At 36.7% G+C, this 9,950-nt stretch overlaps 1 non-coding gene across 1 annotated transcript; it reads right to left on the reverse strand.

Moving 5' to 3' along the window:
- Window positions 1-5,617: 5,617 nt before the first annotated feature.
- Window positions 5,618-5,689, reverse strand: trnaq-uug (transfer RNA glutamine (anticodon UUG)). The gene has a single exon. It is a non-coding gene; the product is annotated as a tRNA-Gln (tRNA).
- Between the last annotated feature and the right edge of the window lie 4,261 nt (window positions 5,690-9,950).

Below are 9,950 nucleotides of genomic sequence, written 5' to 3' on the forward strand. Positions count from 1 at the left end.
AGTTTATTACAGTTTATCACAGTTTATGACAGTTTATTACAGTTTATCACAGTTTATTACAGTTTATCACAGTTTGACAGTTTATGACAGTTTATTACAGTTTATCACAGTTTATCACAGTTTATTACAGTTTATCACAGTTTGACAGTTTATGACAGTTTATCACAGTTTATCACAGTTTATCACAGTTTATTACAGTTTATTACAATTTATTACAGTTTATCACAGTTTATTACAGTTTATTACAGTTTATTACAGTTTATCACAGTTTATTACAGTTTATTACAGTTTATTACAGTTTATCACAGTTTATTACAGTTTATCACAGTTTATCACAGTTTATTACAGTTTATCACGGTTTATTACAGTTTATCACAGTTTATCACAGTTTATTACAGTTTATTACAGTTTATCACAGTTTATTACAGTTTATCACAGTTTATTACAGTTTATCACAGTTTATTACAGTTTATTACAGTTTATTACAGTTTATCACAGTTTATCACAGTTTATTACAGTTTATCACAGTTTATTACAGTTTATCACGGTTTATTACAGTTTATCACAGTTTATCACAGTTTATTACAGTTTATCACAGTTTATTACAGTTTATTACAGTTTATCACAGTTTATTACAGTTTATCACAGTTTATCACAGTTTATTACAGTTTATCACAGTTTATCACAGTTTATTACAGTTTATTCCAGTTTATCACAGTTTATCACAGTTTATTACAGTTTATTACAGTTTATCACAGTTTATCACAGTTTATTACAGTTTATCACAGTTTATCACAGTTTATTACAGTTTATGGCAAGGCAAGTTTATTTGTAGAGCACATTTCATACACAAGGCAATTCAAAGCTTCACAGCAGGGAAAATGCATTGAAATCACAAAGAAATGACAGAAACAGAAATACAATAAAATTAACTAAATTAAAAATTATCGATCCAACTGATTTTCTAAACTAATAAAATCACAAACAAAAGAGAAGAGTGCAAAGAAAAAATCCTTTCAGTCATATGCGCAGCTAAACAAAACTGTTTTTAGCTTAGATTTGAACATTGTCAGAGTAGAAGCCTGTCTCACATCTTCAGGAAGACTGTTCCAGATTTTAACTGCATAAAACTGAAACGCAGATTCCCCATGTTATCACAGTTTATGACAGTTTATTACAGTTTATTACAGTTCATTACAGTTTATTACAGTTTATCACAGTTTATTACAGTTTATTACAGTTCATTACAGTTTATTACAGTTTATCACAGTTTATTACAGTTTATTACAGTTTATTACAGTTTATCACAGTTTATTACAGTTTATTACAATTCATTACAGTTTATTACAGTTTATCACAGTTTATTACAGTTTATTACAGTTTACTACAGTTTATCAGAGTTTATTACAGTTTATCAGTTTATTACAGTTTATTACAGTTTATTACAGTTTATCACAGTTTATGACAGTTTATTACAGTTTATCACAGTCTATTACAGTTTATCACAGTTTATGACAGTTTATTACAGTTTATTACAGTTTATCACAGTTTATCACAGTTTATTACAGTTTATGACAGTTTATTACAGTTTATTACAGTTTATTACAATTTATCACAGTTTATGACAGTTTATGACAGTTTATTACAGTTTATGACAGTTTATGACAGTTTATTACAGTTTATGACAGTTTATGACAGTTTATTACAGTTTATCACAGTTTATGACAGTTTATGACAGTTTATGACAGTTTATCACAGTTTATCACAGTTTATTACAGTTTATTACAGTTTACTACAGTTTATCAGAGTTTATTACAGTTTATCAGTTTATTACAGTTTATTACAGTTTATTACAGTTTATCACAGTTTATGACAGTTTATTACAGTTTATCACAGTCTATTACAGTTTATCACAGTTTATGACAGTTTATTACAGTTTATTACAGTTTATCACAGTTTATCACAGTTTATTACAGTTTATGACAGTTTATTACAATTTATCACAGTTTATGACAGTTTATTACAGTTTATCACAGTTTATTACAGTTTATCACAGTTTATCACAGTTTATTACAGTTTATCACAGTTTATTACAGTTTATTACAGTTCATTACAGTTTATTACAGTTTATCACAGTTTATTACAGTTTATTACAGTTTATTACAGTTTATCACAGTTTATTACAGTTTATTACAATTCATTACAGTTTATTACAGTTTATCACAGTTTATTACAGTTTATTACAGTTTACTACAGTTTATCAGAGTTTATTACAGTTTATCAGTTTATTACAGTTTATTACAGTTTATTACAGTTTATCACAGTTTATGACAGTTTATTACAGTTTATCACAGTCTATTACAGTTTATCACAGTTTATGACAGTTTATTACAGTTTATTACAGTTTATCACAGTTTATCACAGTTTATTACAGTTTATGACAGTTTATTACAGTTTATTACAGTTTATTACAATTTATCACAGTTTATGACAGTTTATGACAGTTTATTACAGTTTATGACAGTTTATTACAGTTTATTACAGTTTATGACAGTTTATGACAGTTTATTACAGTTTATCACAGTTTATGACAGTTTATTACAGTTTATCACAGTTTATGACAGTTTATGACAGTTTATGACAGTTTATCACAGTTTATCACAGTTTATTACAGTTTATTACAGTTTACTACAGTTTATCAGAGTTTATTACAGTTTATCAGTTTATTACAGTTTATTACAGTTTATTACAGTTTATCACAGTTTATGACAGTTTATTACAGTTTATCACAGTCTATTACAGTTTATCACAGTTTATGACAGTTTATTACAGTTTATGACAGTTTATTACAGTTTATCACAGTTTATCACAGTTTATCACAGTTTATTACAGTTTATGACAGTTTATTACAGTTTATCACAGTTTATCACAGTTTATTACAGTTTATGACAGTTTATTACAATTTATCACAGTTTATGACAGTTTATGACAGTTTATCACAGTTTATCACAGTTTATTACAGTTTATTACAGTTTACTACAGTTTATCACAGTTTATGACAGTTTATTACAGTTTATCACAGTCTATTACAGTTTATCACAGTTTGACAGTTTAATACAGTTTATCACAGTTTATCACAGTTTATGACAGTTTATGACAGTTTATCACAGTTTATTACAGTTTATCACAGTTTATCACAGTTTATCACAGTTTGACAGTTTAATACAGTTTATCACAGTTTATCACAGTTTATGACAGTTTATGACAGTTTATCACAGTTTATTACAGTTTATCACAGTTTATCACAGTTTGACAGTTTAATACAGTTCATCACAGTTTATCACAGTTTATTACAGTTTATCACAGTTTATCACAGTTTATCACAGTTTATGAAAGTTTATTACAGTTTATCACAGTTTATTACAATTTATCACAGTTTATTACAGTTTATTACAGTTTATTACAGTTTATGACAGTTTATCACAGTTTATCACAGTTTATGACAGTTTATTACAGTTTATCACAGTTTATCACAGTTTATCACAGTTTATGACAGTTTATGACAGTTTATCACAGTTTGACAGTTTATGACAGTTTATTACAGTTTATCACAGTTTGACAGTTTATGACAGTTTATTACAGTTTATCACAGTTTATCACAGTTTATTACAGTTTATCACAGTTTGACAGTTTATGACAGTTTATTACAGTTTATCACAGTTTATCACAGTTTATTACAGTTTATCACAGTTTGACAGTTTATGACAGTTTATCACAGTTTATCACAGTTTATCACAGTTTATTACAGTTTATTACAATTTATTACAGTTTATCACAGTTTATCACAGTTTATGACAGTTTATTACAGTGTATCACAGTCTATTACAGTTTATCACAGTTTGACAGTTTAATACAGTTTATCACAGTTTATCACAGTTTATGACAGTTTATGACAGTTTATCACAGTTTATTACAGTTTATCACAGTTTATCACAGTTTATCACAGTTTGACAGTTTAATACAGTTTATCACAGTTTATCACAGTTTATTACAGTTTATCACAGTTTATCACAGTTTATCACAGTTTATTACAGTTTATTACAGTTTATTACAGTTTATGACAGTTTATCACAGTTTATCACAGTTTATGACAGTTTATTACAGTTTATCACAGTTTATCACAGTTTATCACAGTTTATCACAGTTTATGACAGTTTATGACAGTTTATCACAGTTTGACAGTTTATGACAGTTTATTACAGTTTATCACAGTTTGACAGTTTATGACAGTTTATTACAGTTTATCACAGTTTATCACAGTTTATTACAGTTTATCACAGTTTGACAGTTTATGACAGTTTATTACAGTTTATCACAGTTTATCACAGTTTATTACAGTTTATCACAGTTTGACAGTTTATGACAGTTTATCACAGTTTATCACAGTTTATCACAGTTTATTACAGTTTATTACAGTTTATTACAGTTTATCACAGTTTATGACAGTTTATCACAGTTTATGACAGTTTATTACAGTTTATTACAGTTTATCACAGTTTATTACAGTTTATCACAGTTTGACAGTTTATGACAGTTTATCACAGTTTATCACAGTTTATCACAGTTTATTACAGTTTATTACAGTTTATTACAGTTTATCACAGTTTATGACAGTTTATCACAGTTTATGACAGTTTATTACAGTTTATCACAGTTTATCACAGTTTATTACAGTTTATCACAGTTTATGAAAGTTTATCACAGTTTATTACAGTTTATCACAGTTTATGACATTTTATGACAGTTTATCACAGTTTATCACAGTTTATGAAAGTTTATCACAGTGTATTACAAATACAACAGGAAACGGACATTTCATGAGTGGAAAATTATAAAACAGACATTGTTTTGTTTCGTCAAATTAATAAAAAATTCTGAATATTTGTTTGGAAATTAAACTTACATTTAAATATGTTTATTCTCATTTAACTATAATAAGAGCTTTCATTTAAATATGAATGAACCATTGTAATATTCAAAAAGAGCAAACACAGATTATTCTCAAATCTTCTTCAAATATAACATTTTGTTAGAACTTTATTTATTACATTTTTGGTGATTTATTTCGTTTTTATTTTGGCCGAATTATTAAAAATATGAAGGATCATTTCTCACAATTTCTTTTTTTTCTTTTTTTACACTTTATAAATTCAATAATTTGATTTATGATGTTTTTGAAAAATTATCTCATTATGAAAATATATTATATTTAAAATCCCTGTAAATGCCGACACAAGAAAGTACCGTATTTTCAAGACTATAAGTTCACCAGCCAAACAATGCATAATAGAGAAGAAAAAAACATGTATAAGTCGCACTGGAGTATAAGTATATAAGTCTAAATTAAAATGTCCTTTCTGTCCGTCCAGTTCGTGTCGTGTCGTCCAGTTCGTGTCGTCCAGTTCGTCTCGTCCAGTTTGTCTCGTCCAGTTCGTGTCGTCCAGTTCTCTCTAGTGGACGAGATTGTAAGATGTTGATTCACGTTCTTCACTAAAATCCCTGTTTTTGTTCTTTTCAGTTGCTCGACTTTATGTCGTAGTTTTCCTGAACTAAAATCAGGTCCCACCGAGATTTGAAATCGGATCACTGGATTCAAAGTCCAGAGTGCTGACCATTACACCATGGGACCACACACACAGAGAGACACACACACACACACAGAGACACACACACACAGAGAGACACACACACACACACACACACACACACACACACAGAGACACACACACACACACACAGAGAGACACACACACACACACACAGAGAGACACACACACACACACAGAGAGACACACACACACACACACACAGAGAGACACACACACAGAGAGACACACACACACACACAGAGACACACACACACAGAGAGACACACACACAGAGAGACACACACATACACACAGAGACACACACACACAGAGAGACACACACACACACACACACACAGAGAGACACACACACAGAGAGACACACACATACACACAGAGACACACACACACACAGAGACACACACACACAGAGAGACACACACACACAGAGAGACACACACACAGAGAGACACACACACACACACACACACACACACACACAGAGAGACACAAACACACAGAGACACACAGAGAGAAAGAGACACACTCACACACACACTCTGACCATAACGCTGACCATAACTCTGTCCATAACGCTGACCATGACGCTGACCATAACTCTGACCATAACGCTGACCGTAACTCTGACCATAATGCTGACCATGACGCTGACCATAACGCTGACCATAACTCTGTCCATAACACTGACCATAACGCTGACCATAACACTGACCATAATGCTGACCATAACGCTGACCATAATGCTGACCATAATGCTGCTGACCATAATGCTGACCATAACACTGACCATAATGATGACCATAACCCTTCTTCCTGTTCTCACCTCGTTAATTATCCACGTGTGTTTCGCTTCAGTTCTCGTTTATCTCGGACCAAAGTCCAGACGCGGGCGACTCCTTCACGTCGGGACAATGTTTCACGTGAGTTCAGTCGTGTTTTAGTTGAACTGAAGTAAATGATTCAAAGTGTTTTTCCTGAAGCGAAGCAGAAGCTCCGAGGAAACTAGAGCTGAAGAAACCACCGGAAGAACAACATGGAGAGAACTCTAGTGTTCTTTTGTCTGCTGGAGGCAGTGCACCAGGGGACGGCCACACCAGAGGTGAGGTCAGGCCTGCACCTGGTTTAGTCCTGGTTTAGACCTGGTTTAGACCTGGTTTAGACCTGGTTTAGACCTGGTTTAGACCTGGTTTAGACCTGGTTTAGACCTGGTTTAGACCTGGTTTAGTCCTGGTTTAGACCTGGTTTAGACCTGGTTTAGTCCTGGTTTAGACCTGGTTTAGACCTGATTTAGACCTGGTTTAGTCCTGATTTAGACCTGGTTTAGTCCTGATTTAGACCTGGTTTAGACCTGGTTTAGTCCTGGTTTAGACCTGGTTTAGACCTGGTTTAGACCTGGTTTAGTCCTGGTTTAGACCTGATTTAGTCCTGGTTTAGTCCTGATTTAGACCTGGTTTAGACCTGGTTTAGTCCTGGTTTAGTCCTGGTTTAGACCTGGTTTAGACCTGGTTTAGACCTGGTTTAGTCCTGGTCTAGTCCTGGTTTAGACCTGATTTAGTCCTGGTTTAGACCTGATTTAGTCCTGGTTTAGACCTGGTTTAGTCCTGGTTTAGTCCTGGTTTAGTCCTGGTTTAGACCTGGTTTAGACCTGGTTTAGACCTGGTTTAGTCCTGGTCTAGTCCTGGTTTAGACCTGATTTAGTCCTGGTTTAGACCTGATTTAGTCCTGGTTTAGTCCTGGTTTAGACCAGTGTTTAGTCTTATGTTTAGTCCAGTAGTTGTAGTGATAGTTTAGTTCTGATCTAGTCCAGGTTTAGTTCCGGGTTTAGTAGAGGAGAGGGTCAGATGGTCATTGGGTCATTGGGTCATTGGGTCATTGGGTCATTGGGTCAGAGGGTCATTGGGTCAGAGGGTGCAAAGGGTCAGAGGGTCATAGGGTCATTGGGTCAGATGGTCATTGGGTCATAGGGTCATTGGGTCAGAGGGTCAGAGTACTGACCGCTCCTCTCCTCAGCCTGGACTGCTGCAGAGCTTGTTTCTTGCGGCGGAGTCTCGGCCGTGGCTCTGGAGCGTGTACGTGGTCAGTGTGGGACTTCCTCTGGTCATCTTCATCAGCCTCATGTGGCCGGACAAGGTCAAGCCTCATGATTATTATTACTCACTTTCACTTTCATCGTCTCTTATTTCAAAGACCATGAGTTCCAAAAGTTTCACCTAAAGAATCAACTATGAGTCACATTTAACTGGTGATTATCCTCCTTCCAGACGCTTCAGTCTCATGTCCACACCTTTATCCTGAGCATGATGTCGTACAAGTCTCAATCACGTGACTCGTAATACTGGTCAGCTGCAGCGCTCTCACGTCCTGTGTGTTCTCTCTGTGTTCTCTGTGTGTTCTCTCTGTGTTCTCTGTGTGTTCTCTCTGTGTTCTCTGTGTGTTCTCTCTGTGTTCTCTCTGTGTTCTCTCTGTGTTCTCTCTGTGTTCTCTGTGTGTTCTCTGTTTGTTCTTTCTGTGTGTTCTCTGTATGTTCTTTCTGTGTGTTCTCTGTATGTTCTCTGTGTGTTCTCTGTGTGTACTCTGTATGTTCTCTGTGTGTTCTCTGTGTGTTCTTTGTGTGTTCTCTGTATGTTCTCTGTATGTTCTTTCTGTGTGTTCTCTGTATGTTCTCTGTGTGTTCTCTCTGTGTCCTCTCTGTGTGTTCTCTGTGTGTACTCTGTATGTTCTCTGTGTGTTCTCTGTGTGTTCTCTGTATGTTCTCTGTGTGTTCTCTCTGTGTGTTCTCTGTATGTTCTCTGTGTGTTCTCTGTATGTTCTCTGTGTGTTCTCTGTATGTACTCTGTGTTCTCTCTGTGTGTTCTCTGTATGCTCTCTGTGTGTTCTCTGTATGTACTCTGTGTGTTCTCTGTGTTCTCTGTGTGTTCTCTGTGTGTACTCTGTATGTTCTCTGTGTGTTCTCTGTATGTTCTCTGTATGTTCTCTGTGTGTTCTCTGTATGTTCTCTGTATGTTCTCTGTATGTTCTCTGTATGTTCTCTCTGTGTTCTCTGTGTGTTCTCTGTATGTTCTCTGTGTGTTCTCTGTGTGTTCTCTCTGTGTTCTCTCTGTGTTCTCTCTGTGTTCTCTGTGTGTTCTGTGTGTTCTCTCTGTGTTCTCTGTGTGTTCTGTGTGTTCTCTCTGTGTTCTCTCTGTGTTCTCTCTGTGTTCTCTCTGTGTTCTGTGTGTTCTCTCTGTGTTCTCTCTGTGTTCTCTCTGTGTTCTCTCTGTGTTCTCTCTGTGTTCTCTGTGTGTTCTCTGTGTGTTCTCTGTGTGTTCTCTGTTTGTTCTCTGTGTGTTCTCCAGAGGTTCGGACCTCCAGATCAGCCATACTACTACAAGAAATCGGACGAGCCCCAGGAGGACGAGCCCCAGGAGGACGAGCCCCGGGAGGACGACCCGGAACGTTCTCCGCTCTTTGAACCTTCTGCAGCTCCAGGTTTGACTTTAGGAAACATCTGAAGCTGAACTTGAGCGTGACTCGTGTTTGTGTCCAGACGGACGCGCTGACCCTGGGGCCAGGAGAAGAGACGTGGCCCAAACCCAGAAGAAGAAGAAGTCGGACCTGGACCTGAAGGTGAGGCGCCTCCGATCTCCAGCGGGGGGCGCAAACACGACCCCGACGACGCTGCACACGCTGGCCCTTTAACGGGACGTCCTATAGTCCAGATGTGAAGTGGGGCGTAGTCTGATTTCACCGGGGGAACTCGGATTAGTGGGCTTACTTATAGCCCCTCAGCTCAGCCGCCAAGTGTTGGAGTTCACCCCAGTGAATGAGAGGGTCGCGTCCCTTCGGGTTGGAGACAGGGGTCTCACTGTTGTGGCGGCCTACGGGCAGAACAGCGTGCACCGACCAGGGACTCCATTGTTCTACTGGGGGACTTCAACGCCCACGTGGACAATGACAGTGACACCTGGAGAGGGGCGGAGCCCCGATCTGAACCCGAGCGGTCAGTTATTGGACTTCTGTGCCACGTATTGTCCAGAACGAACACCATGTTCAAGAACCAGGTCCATCAGTGCACATGGCACCAGGACACAGGAGGTCAATGATCCACGACACTGTTGTTGTGTCATCTGACCTCTGACCTCTGGCCTCGTGTCCGGGTCGCGGGGGCAGCAGTCTAACCAGGGACACCCAGACTTCCCTCTCCCCAGACACTTCTTCCAGCTCCTCCGGGGGGATCCCGAGGCGTTCCCAGGCCAGCCGAGAGACATAGTCCCTCCAGCGTGTCCTGGGTCTTCCCCGGGG

The sequence above is a fragment of the Eucyclogobius newberryi genome, unplaced genomic scaffold (assembly GCF_026437365.1).
Source record: "Eucyclogobius newberryi isolate DKJ021-1_F unplaced genomic scaffold, fEucNew1.0.hap1 SCAF_11, whole genome shotgun sequence".
NCBI lineage: Eukaryota > Metazoa > Chordata > Actinopteri > Gobiiformes > Gobiidae > Eucyclogobius > Eucyclogobius newberryi.